Here is a 14,073-nt window from a genome sequence, read left to right as displayed (position 1 = left end):
GCAGTGACTGATCCACATTGTGAGAGCAGAGTTAACAAAATACTTCCACCCCGTGGAGACATAAACAAAGTGTTGGAAGCCACTCATCATACCATCCACCTTCTCCCCGCTTCCCTGACAGGCGCATCTCTTGAAACAGAATGTTGTTTTACAGGAACATCAGAAAGTGCAAAAGTAACTAATAAAACAGTGACAGTCCCACTGTTACCCCAAGGACTAGGACCAATAAACTGTGCACCCCTATTATTTATGAGTGAACAGAATATATGTAGCTATCAGAGCCCTTTCTTAACATCACAGATTGGGTCAAGAATAGATTCTGTAAGAAAGCTCAGTCTATTTCTCTGTCTCAGACTATTTCCATGATGAATGTTCTTGCAGGATTCAGATGATTCAGTGGATCAAGAACAGAAATGTCAGCTGTGACCAGTTATGTCAAAAATTGTCGTTCCTTACCTTAGTTCACTGCTGTGTACTCAGAGTTCAACTACCACATTCCTGGTAGCTTTGTAATTGGCAGAAGAATTATCTTCAATGCAATGTTGTTGAGTGGTTCCCTATTTAAAATGTGAATATAGAAATATTCACAGGTGAGATGGTCACTCCTTACACGTAAAAGGATTGTGCTGAAAACACAGTAAGAAGCATTAAGTATGGCAAAGTAATTTATCCATAGCTGAGAAGTTCTCTCTGATTTTCTCTGAAACAGCAAAGAGTAACAGCATCTTCCTATTTTGAAATACATTCGATTATGGGATTTCTAAGCTGATAAGCAGCCCCACTGCACAACAGATGCCACACTGATTTTCAGCTGCTGCCCTACTTTGACATCCCAAACAGCTGTTTGTGAAGAGGGAAGCCTTCCTCCATGGCAACCTACAGAGAGGTCTGAGAGCTATTGCTGGTGAGGGGATCGGAGTGGGCTCATGGACCGGTTCCCCCGCGTACCCCATTAGCAAACCCACTCGGCAGCCCCCAGCCTCTCCCAGGCACTGACTGCGGCTGGATCTGACCTGATTCCTCCCTCCTGCAAAATCTTACCATAATCTAAATTTTAGGAGCCTGATTTGCCCAGTTAAACAAGTGTAAATGCTCGTCACTGTGGGGAAAAGATACAAGGCATTTTCATGATACTCAAGCAAAACCTGATATCAATCAAAACTGAGAAATAGGAACTTTTGAAGCCTGAACTTTAACTCTGTTTTAAGCTTTTATACACTCTTTAAATAGTGAGTTTTCTTGCTTTTTTTTTTTAATAAGGTCTGTTTCTTTCTTGCAATGATAACAGATCTAAGAACAATGAGACATTTGGTGATATTTTTAGCCCACTGTTAAAACCTTCCCTCACTCTTCCACTGTTCTCAAGTGATGCTCACATGTATTTCAGTGTCTTCTTATCCCTTGAGGTTAGTTTCAGATCTCCCTCTTTGCCTAGATCATGCGCATTCTTTCTTTCCAAACATTTTTTGCAGCCTTCAGCGGCTCTGCATGCCTCCATTTGTTTGCCTTCTTTTCAAAAGCAGTGGATGGTTCTCCATGGTGAAGATTTTATAGACAAGCAAAGTAAAACAAGCCTCTTTTCTCTTTGCCTCTCTTCACTCTAATAAGTGAATAGCTGAGATGCACGTTAAGTATTTGAAGGAATAATATAATTTAACCAATGTATGCTGTTCAGTGACCTAAATCACCTGCTTTCATAGACAGTTGACATTATTTACATTTGGGCTTCTTTGTGGAGAGGCATCCTGAATGACCCTCCAGAATGAATATGCGCAATAGCAATACTCTGCTCACTATATCTGAGCACTTACCGTACATCTCTGGTTACCATGTATTTTTTAACTAGATGGCTGCAGCTCTGCAGAAAAAAGATGTCTTTTTTTGTCAGTGCAATCACTGACTTTAAGAACATGCTCTGTACACAAACGGGACTTGATTCCTTTCACTGAAGAAACGTTTCTAGCGCACCCGAAACACGACTGTCAGCTTCCTTACAGGGAGCTAGCCTTTGACAAGGGTAAAGCCAACGGTGGGTAATTTCAAGACAGACAAGCATAAGCCTCCTTTTTGTTGCGGTATCTGATGTGGGCCACAGACATAAAACATTCAGAGACTTAGCTGGTGTTTTTTTCGGAGCATAATATTTAAAAATGAAGCTACAGTTCAGACAGCTGAGCTGACAAACAGCTTACAGAAAGTGAACGCAGTAAACAACCGTAGAAGTCTCCAGACATTGCAAGACAAGAAGAGCAAATATTTTCGTCCTCAGAAATGCAACTTGTTTTATTAATTTTTGTTTGACTGCATCCTATTTGTATCAGATAACACAGAGACAAAAACATTGTAAGAATATGGTGTGGTATCAGTATTGATTCACACTAGGAATATTATTCATTATTACATCATGACTTTTAAAATCATTATGATTTTAATATTTTTTTCTTAGTGTCACAAAATTACAGTCTGAGTATTTTTAAGTTATTTTAGCTTGTGTATATACAGTTGTGAATATTATTCTATGTCATTTGACATACCATGATATAAACTATGATATTTCAGCACCACTATTTCCTAAGTAAAAATGGACCAATTCATCTATGCTGTAAAACCATGAACTCCAAATGTTGACTCTGTACCTCTCCAAACAGAACTCTGCTATTGAACATCCTTCAATAAACCAGACTGGAGCGAAGATGACAATTCCAAAAGAAATACAGTTCCCTAAAAGAAGAGAAGCCCTGAAATGATGCATATACTACATTTCTGCCCCCAGACCTGGAGTCTGTGAGCTCTGAGCACCGAGTGCCAGAGCTGTGGGTCTGCCCAGGCGCCTCCATCTCTAAATGCCCATCTCAGGCCTGACAACTCAAGCACAAGTCAGAACCATCACACCAAGGCATGGTTAGAAAAGTGCTCTCTAACCATGGGCAATTTGAAGGTGATGACCTTGACTTACCCATAAGGATATGATAAAAGTCTATCACCTGCTATAGGCACCCAGAACATTTATGTGCCATCTTCAGTCTCTTCTACCTAAAAGGCATTTTTTGCTGTATATAACCTGGACAATAACAGGATTTCATGGAGTTTTGTTGTTTGTTTCCTCGTTTTGGTGGCCATTGCACCTTTGAAATTAGACTTCCCAGAGTAGCATTCTGATCAAGTTCACTGGGACATACTGCATGGACATAATCAACACAATACTGAGGCTTACCAACCCAATCCAGCCGCTGAGGGTTGTATGGGACTCTGAAAGTATTGACCACAAGAGTTTTATTAAGTATCTGGGAGACTGGCAGCAATATTTAGTATTTTATGGCATATCATTTTAACTCTTACATTCTGAGAAGGGAGAGCTATTGTCACTGTGACTACGTATAAAACACATGCAGTCGGGGCGGGGTGGGGGGGGGGGGGAGAAGCATTCCAATCCTATGATTTGAATAGCCTGTGTATAATGTTTTTAGGCCAAATACAGGTAACATGGGAAATTTCAAATCTAATTGACTTACCTGTAGAAACCTCATGCTGACTGCTTCCCAAGAGGTGCAATGCTCCCATGAAAAGGGAGGTTGGAATGGTGGGGTGGGGAGAGAATTTTTACGGCCTTTAAACGTGCCTTAAGCAAAGATTTACAAAACCCAACCTGATGCTGTCTGTCTTCTTAAGAGATACATCTCCCATGAAACCAGGGCTTTTAGTTTACAGATCTCAAAAGAATGTGAGAATATGATAGTCTGCATCTCTGTGGGGACCAATTATTGCTAGATGTGTTTTTTGCACAAGTAGAAATGTCTCGGTTTCAGCATGTGGAAAACCTGGGAATCTAATCTGTGTGGTGCACTGATTCTGCTCTCAAACACAAGAACACATACAGTTTCTGCATGTATTCTGTAATGATCTCCAGTAGGATGCAGAAATGTAGGGGTGGCTTTTACAAGATATCCAGCAATGCGAGGCTGCTACATATCAGAGTAGATCCAAGCCCTTGCTGCGTAACCTCCACAGCCTTAATGATGTACTTAATGGATATGTGGGCTGAAATTTATAGTTTCAACAGGAGAGCTGAGTTTTGGTTTAGTTTTTGTCTTTTTAATTTTTCAAATTAAATACAGAGAGAAGTAAGTGTCCAGAATGACTCTAGATACAGCAGATACCGTTTGTTTTTCATTTTTACAAGATTCAGGTAGTCTACCATGATTTCTCTTATAGTATTCCCTTGAAGTCCTGAATCAGATTCTGTCCTAGATAAACTAGTTTTGTTTCAGAATATGTATGTGCATGTGTGTGTGTGTGTGTGTGTGTGTGTGAGCGCGTGCGTGTCTCTGTGTCTGTGTCTGTGTGTTTATGTGTCTGTGTATAAGAGAGAGAGAAAGAAGGGGGGGGAAGAGAAAGAGAGACTGCAGAAAACTATATAATTTATTTTGAACTTCATTGTCCCATGTGGAAAATGGGAATAATGTTCCTTTACTGCAGAAGCAAGTCATGATGTACAAAATAGAAGCAGCTTTGATTACAGGCCTGAGCTATATTGTCTTTTTAAATAGGTACATTAAAAATATATATATTAATCTCTCTCTCTTTAGAGCTGCTGGATACAAATCATAAACTGCTGGATGCAGCCTGAGAATGAAGCTCAAGAGAAAGATTAAAACACCTTAAGATTAGCCTAGGTTATATATGGCCCTTGACTCTTGGTGCTTGGAATATTCTGTGAAGAAAAATGCATGTAAAGTATATTTCCTTCACCCTTTATCAAGTCTGTATTATTAAGAGTAAGCAATTATCAGATAAAACAAATCAAATAAAAATGTTTTTAAAATTCTCTAATCATTAATTAAAATTATTAACAAATAAAAATAACTCCCTGGAGCACTATGGAAAACAACTAGTTCAGTTTTTTAAAAGATCATCATGTCATCTATTTGCAACTGCTTTTGCAATTATATGTTTACTGCCAAAAACCAGATCAGAGCAGAGTATATGGCCAAATGAAAGGAAACATTTTCATTGATAGCATTTGAACTAGCTTTCAAGAGACTTTCATCAGGTGTCACAGTACATTTTATTTCATTATTTCAGATGTTTTAATTTTTTTTCAATGTCTATTTTTACAAATACTTTATATCATTTCAGTCTAATGACAGGGTTTCATTTTAACTATGGGATATACCAATTCACTACAGTTTTCCTTCTTTTTATTTTAACAACTAGAGGACTCATATTACAACTAGAATGTCTCTTTGTTCTTTCAGCCTGATTTAAAGCAAATTGCCCTATGTACTACAGTAGTTTTGAATGTATTAAAAGTTTTTAAAATTGTGAATTATGTGAAATATTCTAACAGTTTAAGTTTAAATGATGCAATTAGCCAGTTACAACTGGAACTACCAGGCCTTATTTAAAATAATGAGGTCTGACAGTTATGGAGCCTGAATTATTCATTGATAACTAGCTTTTCCTCTTTTGCAAACCATTACTAACATTAATAACAGAGGTGTAAGTGTGATAACAAAAGAGTTTGACATTGGGAATACAAATACGAAAGTGCTAAATTCTTCTTTAATTAAAATTACTGTACTAGTAATATTTTCCAAAGGAAAATCATGAGGACTAATATTTTCTAATACATTTCATCATTTGTTTCCGTAGGGAGTCACTGATTAAAGTCATAGTGCTTGATTCTTCCTCATCTAAGAGAATACTTTTAAAGTACAGTTAATTTCTTTAAGTGTATTATTTTAATAATGTTATTTTAAAAGTAAAATGCAGCACTTTCTGTTGTGATTCCAGTCTTTATCACACTTCCAAAAACATGTGGAAGCCTCCCAGTACTCAAAGGTGTGCTATTTCCTGACGATCCTGCTTCCTCCACAATCACTCCATCAACCTCAGAGATAGCAGCTATCTGCAGTGCACTTGAAACCAAACAGAATGGCATTCTTTTAATGTGCCTTCTAAGATTATTATCTAGTTTCTAATATTATTTTTACAAAAGCCTCAGTTCTCATGAGCAAGTTGCTTGCTAGAGGTCTAGAAGTTATTCATTAGAATTGGTAAAAAACAAACTAGAATCTCTACATAATACAATCTAATAATAATGAGCACATGTTTGTCTAGTGCTGATTCAAGTGTTCGTATGCATCTGGATGTCTTTTATGAAACAAAATAGAGTCTATACAAGTGCAGTAGCAACTGATTTACTGCTTTATTCTCTCTTGAAAAAGCTAAAGTGAAGCAAAATGCGTAATTTCTCTGGAAGTAGGACACGCTAAAACAGTGACTAATCTACAAGTAGGAGTGACTGATCTTTGTCTAGAACTCTTGGTTACCATAACAGATAGCATTAAATCATTTATGATATCAAAAATAGGGATCTTAAGCGAACAGAAGCCTAGACTTAATTTGGGATGACCTGTGGAGTTACTGTAATTACACAACTCATCAACAGTGCTGTTTAGAAGATAATTATGTAACTGACTTTCAGAGTGGCATGTATAGCTGGAATCTTATGCAAAGCCTAAAGGGGTTTAACCTCCAAATAGTGTTCAGTGCTGCCTTCACCTAACTTTGGAGCTTCTGAAAATCACAGCCTAAATGTGTATTATAATAAAGCATGCTTCTATCATATTGTACTGTTGTACGGTTCCCCAATGCAGGAAGATCAGAGAGGTGAAGGTCAAAATAAATGCTATATAGATATCGAAGTCTTTTCAGTGAGACTTTGAAAAGGAGAATTTGAAAGATGACTATTTTTATTAGTGCAGATGCATACAATATAACCTGATTTTTTTTTGTGCAAATGTCAATTACAGTATACATATTGTTCACTGAAGATTATGTCATTGGTCAAGAGGGAGGAGAGTCCCCAAATGAATGATTAATAATCAATGTGTCTGGGTTCTTATTTTATTCCTTAGAAAGGAAGAATGGATTACTAGTGTCTCTCCCAAAACCAGAAGAAAATCTCCCAGAAATAGGTCACACCACCTACATTTATACACAGGAGGGGCTCCTGTGTAAATGAATTTCCCTGGTTTGGCCATGGAGCCTCAACCTCTCCTATTATATCATGCTTCACCTTCCTACACTCTGATGAAATTAGAAAGAGAAAGTAATATAGATCAGGGTCCTATTAATTTTTCATACAATCATAAAAACCTCAGAAATAGGAAGTAGAAAAATCTAGGGAGAAGGTTTCTGAAGGAGGCCCAAAATAATACGGTCACTCCACAGGTGACCGTAAGTGTCCCACTGAGTCTGGGCCAACAGCAGAGCTGTGGCCCGGGAAGAAGGCAAATCCAACTGTGACCCCAGGGGAGTGAAAGCAACAGCATCTGGAGAAATACATATTCTCTGATATTCAGCTCACTCCAAGTAGGTACAATACACATTGAATGTTTCTATGTGTCTGTAAGTATTTATGTATGTTATCATGGGGTATCATTCCTTTTGGAAAAATAGCATTAATTTAGATTGATAAATATGATGTGGAATCAGTAGAAATATTCATCAGGACCATATGGTATTTTGGGTTTTTTTCCCCCAAATGGACAAGTCATGTGATAGAATGAAAGGTTTTGTAATTATTCAGTCTCTGTTAGTAGCCAAGTAGGGAATTACTTTAGCTTACTCGCAAGTTATGTTCTAGGTGCCAGTTAGATATGCCTCCAGGCAAGCTTAACTTGTGCACTCTCCTTTTTGTCAAATTCCCTGTGTCTTTCCTTAAGAAAACCTGCTCATTGCAGCAGCTGTCTCACTCGCCCTCTTTCTTTCTTTCTCCCTGGGTCTGTCTCTCCCTTCTTCTTTATCCCTCTACCGCTGCGGCTGCTTCACAGATGAAATCACACAAAAAAAAAGACAAACCTTAGACATTGAAGTACTAGTATTCCAAAGCACTGATTATTTTATGCTAATGAGTGAACCTTCTAGTAATACAATATTTCACTTGTTGTGCCCTCCTGGTGGTAGTATAAGATAAATCCAGCAGTGTCTTTAATTAACTAAAGAAAGCAGAAACATATCTCTGTGGGTTAATAATTTTTATGGACAAAAAATTAACAAACTAAAGAAAGTAGAGAAAGTAGAGAAAATAATGCAGTACATTTCAGATAAATGTAATTAAAATAAAATTCTCATGTATTTTGGAAAGTGCATCCGTTAAAGACCTGTGTAAGTAAAGCACATACCTGTGTGAGATGGAGCACAAAAATTAAGGTCATCACTGAAGATTTGGAAAATATATTTCTGTAATTAGAAAAAAGAATGAAGTCAAACTTCTCAGGAAGAAATGTTAGATCTTGTGGTCTACACAAGAATTAGGTCTTTTTTTATCCATAAAACACATAGCATCACGTGATGCCTGAACCTTAATTCAAGTAGCTCAACAACATGAATAAGAAAATGCCAGGTCCATTTAACTGTGTCCTTTGTCAAATGCCAATAGAGATGGTGACTTTTTATAAATATCCAGTAGTTAAAAATATAAAACACTCTAAGTAGATAAGGCTACATGGGTTGTATTAACACGAGGTCATTTCACCCATTTATGATTCCTATTCTTTGGCTGGAGACACACATTTTGTCCTATCCTTAAAATAGCCTGTGGGTCTGGTGATTTCTCAGAAATGAAGGCAGCACAGATCAACATCAAAGGAGATCCTAGAAAAGCGTCAGGGCTCCTTACCTCTGCGCTAGCTCCAAGGGGGCTTCGGAAATACAACTCTGTGGGATATAGAGACTGCGGCCCCAGTAGCACAGCCGCATTGCAGATTGCTTCATGTCTCTGCCACTGCAACACATACATTTTGGGGTGCATCTGAGCAAAGAATCCCCATACAGTTTGCAGCCACAGTAATGGACCACGCTGTGGAAAACACTGCTCAAACAATAAATAGCTGAGGCTGTTGTTACTGAAACCTTTACTTGGGCCTGGGAGAGTTGTTCCTTCATCAAATTACTTTAGTTTAATTGAGAAATCTATATTCACACAGGGGGCATTAGCATGCTGGGATTAAAATGACGAGAGTTTCCACAGGCCTATCTATTTGTATGATGGACTGAAGATTGAATTTTCTAGCAGTTGCGCAACTAAATATAGAACGATGACAATCAAGTGTATTTGGAATTTACCTTGACCACACACCCCCACTCTGCAAAGTGCTAAGCAGTTCCAACTTTTTGTAGCTCATTCCCTTCCTGCTCCTGAATTTTTTATGCCACCTTTAGATCGCTCTGTGTCTTGATATTACTGCAACGTCTGATTTAGGATTTACAACATTTATTGACAGCAGGAAAACACACTCCCCCTCATATCTCTATAATTCTTCAGATCCTAATGCTGACCATGATCTCATTACCCATTGCTCAATGTCTAAACCTTGCTGTTTAAGTTGAATAGACATTTCAGGATGATATGTAAAAAGATTTGTTAACATTATGAGATCGATTCACTGCAATGAATTTAAAACAGAGAATACTTACTGACATGCGTCACTACATCACACACACACTGTTGATACACACTGTTGTTTGTAAAAACTGAAGGATACTCAGGGACCATCATAAGGTATTCTCTAAACAGAAAAGCAATAAAACGTGCCTATGTAGAAAAAAAGCCCTTGTGAAAACACACAGGAATTATGAGAAGTATTATAAGTCATTGGCCCAGCTTCAAATTTTCTGACCTACCTTGCTAGTGTGCCCATTGCCTTAAATTCCCGCTATGAACTCCAGGTGCAAGAGGCAAAACTGTGCACAAGGCCACATCCCCCACTTGCCAGGTGGGAGCCAGGAGCATCTCCTTTGCCCACGCAGAGCGTGAGGGGACCACGGGGAAGGGGCGCAGTGAGCCCTGGCAGCGGCGCTGCCTCTCCCCACCGTGGCCAAGATGGCTTAGAGAGCCCCTTTGGGCTCGCAAGCTTAGCAGCGAGGTACTTGCCAGATGCTCTTCTGGTCCAGCTTTGCTTCTGAGTGCCACTACCACAACCTAGAGGCGAGCTCCCCAGCCAGTTCCAGTGTCCATGTTTGTCTCCTCTTGTGCACTCTGCAGACCAAGAGCGAAGCATAGACAAGGGGGCAAATAAACGGGGGAAAAGTTGTAAAATTAACATGCCAGATTCCTTACATACTGGTAGTCTACCAATTTACCTCTAAAGATATGTTGGCCTGGAGACGTCAGGTTCTCTCTATTTTTATCGTAGTCTGTTTAGGTTGAAAAGAACAAACTTCAGTTAAAGGCCATCATTTATCTACACGCATAACACGCATGAGACAGCACCCTAGCTTTGCTCACGTCACTGTTTATGTACCTGGAAACCTGGAACACACGCACACACACAGAAGTGGTAAACATAGATGTTCCTCTACTTTAAATGCCCCTTTGAATTTTTCCACTGCTCATGCAAAATGATTTCTGTCAATATTTTAATTTTAGTTGGGAAGGGTGGAATCAAAGAATGACATCCAGGAAGACCGTTGTCAGCAAACTGATGACTACATACTGTAATTAAGAAATAGTGTACAAGCATACACAGCTGCTGTGTATAAATGCTGTCGTATTTTTGGGAGTTTACAACTGAAGACTCAAGGATAGGAAGCTATCCTAAGAAATAAATATTACAATGTTCATCACTGTATAATACTGTAAGATGCATTATATACATAAATGATCATTTCTGTAATCATAAGAATATTAATTCAGCAGCTAATAAATAAAATAAGCACCAAAGGACATACGTATGACCTTAAAATCCTTACTCAGCTGCCCTATTAACTTTCTGAACACCACTGAAAGTGTGTGTCAGCTGCTTAAATTAAAGGGAGAGTAATTAAAATTACACAAATAGTAGGTGACTGGGGTCAGTCTCCATCACCCTATCTCCTATATTTCAGAGTATTTTACATTTTTTCCATCAATATGCAATCTTAGTTTTCCTTACACATCTCTCAGGTTCTCTGGTTTAAAAACAACTTACCGTAAGAGGCAGAGTTGTTGACTCATGGTCATAGCACAGGTTTTGCGGCTATACTCTTAAATCCCTTCCCACAGTGTACCAGGCAAGTCGATCTCTCAGTGTCTTTGAGTAGCACAGTACTTTGTCATCTTTCTTTTTAAACAAGCATTGGCCCATTTTTAGTAGGAAAAAAAAGAAAAGAAGAAAGAAAAATCAGATCTATATTTCAGATCTATATCTGAGATCTCTTTCCATGAAGATGACTTACATACAGCAAACGAGCAAAAAAGTTAGTCTATTTCTCTTATACTCTTCTCTGGGACATTAAAAGACATGGGTAGAATATAGAGAGCCGCGATAATAACCTAGACTTTTGTATTTTTACTATAATAATAGTAATAATCATCATCATAAAAGACTTGGAAAAGTGACACTGGGAATTGAACCAGATAAGACAAGAGAAACCCGAATGGCAGCAATATCTCCCCAAAGGGTCCTGACCAGAAATGTTTTTTTCCTCAGAAAAGGCTGAGAGGCTTCTCTTAATGCCAAAGCATTTTACAGTCTTTGCTGGAAGTCGTTGCACAAGTACAAATTATTTAATAATAACCATGCTGACAATTTATAGGCCTTCTAGTACTGTCCATAAAAAAGGATTCTGAGGGCACAATCTCAGCACAGCATCTAATGCACGTCTTCAGCAACCCTTTCAGAATGCAAGAAATGGGGGGACCTATTTTGTGCTGTTAGTACTATGTATCGATAAGGTAAAGGGGGCAGAGGTCTCCTGTAGGTATCTGCCTCCTTGTCAGAGGGGATTTTGCACCTGACAGGCAGGCCAAAGGCCAGCGTGAGAGAAGAGAAGGGGCTCGCACCTTCACAGAGTCCAACAAAAGCCCGCGTTTCGCTGATGCTGACCCCGGTCCTGAGCACTGCGCGCTGCAAGGATGCACTACCCACAGCATCAGGCGTGCGGCCAAGTTTCCAAGAATAACTGTGTAGGTTCAGGGGAAACATAACGAGGGAATGAATGAACACTGACATATGAAGCTGTTATTACTGTTCATCATGTAAATACATATTTAGAGCCTTTGCAGCCTCATGTATTGACTTGTTAGAGCTAACAATGGATCTTTGCCTCATTTTACTAGCATTAATCCTACTAAACCTGCTTCATAGCCCCCTCTGGGTGATGAAGTCCCTTAATGGGTTATAAAATTCAGTCTTCATTAAATAATCATAATTATTTTTTCAAAGGATTTAGCAGAATTCAAAGTATTCAGTTTTCTTGCTCTGTTGTCCCACCTGTGTGGGCTCTAGGTCAACATTTTTTTTGTTGAGGGGGTGCTATGCACTGGCTCAGATTTGTATGTGCTCATTAAGGCTCTGATTTCAGTAGCACCTCCAGAGATTTGTAGTGAAGTCCTGCTGTTATGGCTATTAGTGTCGTAGCTCTGGAGAGCCATACAGGACATTTGCTGTATTAGGCCTGAGGGTAAGCCCGACTCTCTCATCTGGAAGAGGCATTCTGATCAATGGATGACTATGAATGATTCATAAAATGAGCCCTGAATAAGTAGAAAAGGAATTCTTCCATAATGCTGGCAGGGAAGTCAGAGAAATATGGGTGAACAGAACTAGGGGTTGGCAGAACAGGCTTTAGCACTCTAATAGCTACTCTCACAGACTGCAGCTTTTTTCTTGTCTTTCTCCCTTGAGTTGCATCAGGCACGAGCTCAGCAAAACTGAACGTGTTGTTTCAGAAGTTACACAGTAGTAAATCAGGAAGTATTAAAACAAAAACAGAAAAGGCAGGTTGCCCTAGAGTGTAGCTGCTTTATACTTCAGAGTTACTAAATGATCAGAAATATCTCTAGCTCTGGTAAAATACAAGCGAAGAGGGTGTGTATATATATATATATATATATAAAAATATATATTTTATTTACGAGTATTATTTATTATGTTTCCATAGCTTCTGGCTATGGGAAATCTACCGAGACTGAAGAGCTCCAATGGAGAACAACAACTCATTTGGCACAGAATAAGATTAGATGAAACCAAATCAAATAGATCAAGCCGTTCTGCATATCCCTCTCCTCCTTTCTGGCTCTGAAATTCTCCTGTACAAGTAGCTCCATAAAAAACTTACTCTGCATGATATTCCACAGAAGTGGCTGTTTCTGAGTGTCTCCTTTCTTTCCTCAGGTGGTTAAGGGGATTTACTCAGTTTCTTCTTCAAACATAACATACTGATGGCAGCAGAGACTAAGTGAGGCAAGCCAAAAGAAGAAATATCTATCCACATATGTATGCATCTGTTTCCTGACTTTTCGTGCGTTCCTCTATTTTCCTTGTATTTTTGTCATGGCTCACTAAAACTGAAGACAGATGGGAAATGTAGTTTCGTACAAAGTCATTGCTGGTTAGAATGTCACTGAACTCCAAAGGTTTTTATTGCAGTCCTCCTAGAATTTGTCTCCTCAATGTTTTCCTAAGCACCACCTTTTTGTGATGGCTGAATTTAAGAAGGAAATTCTCATTTTAAACAGTCTATTTTTGCAGCAACTTATCAAACAGTGGCCTTTAGCTGTTGTTCTGTGACAGCCACTCTATTAAAATCCTGATGTAAACAAGTGGAGAAGGTGAACTAGAAGTGCAGATATTTGCACAGCATTACTGTCAGGTAAAATTTTAAAGATAGGTTTTATGAACCCATTATTTGCAGTCAAGGCTTTTGACTACAGCATCTGAAATCATTTAAGTAGACAAAGTGTTTTGTCAAAACATACTGCTGGGAGTCAGTATGTAGCTTCTTTTTATGTAATTCAATTTGGTACTGTTGTTTGCATGAAAGTGGGATGTCTAGCTGGGCAGCCATAGTAGTGCTGTGTATGATCACCATACAGTGACTTTCCAGTGCAATTAACGTTAAATGCCTTTTGTTTTCATTTAGTACTTAATGCATGCATAATTGCATAGAGACCTACCAAGCAAGATGCTTGAGGGGTTTTAAATACAAACATCAAAAAACAAAGATTTTTATAGCTATCTGCTAAAGAGCAGGAAATGCACGAGAATGTGTGACCATTTCAAAAGCACCAATCTTTGTGTTCAT

Source organism: Struthio camelus, chromosome 6 (assembly GCF_040807025.1).
Source record: "Struthio camelus isolate bStrCam1 chromosome 6, bStrCam1.hap1, whole genome shotgun sequence".
NCBI classification, from domain to species: domain Eukaryota; kingdom Metazoa; phylum Chordata; class Aves; order Struthioniformes; family Struthionidae; genus Struthio; species Struthio camelus.
The sequence above is the reverse complement of the archived record's forward strand: the minus strand, read 5'-3'. Positions refer to the sequence as shown.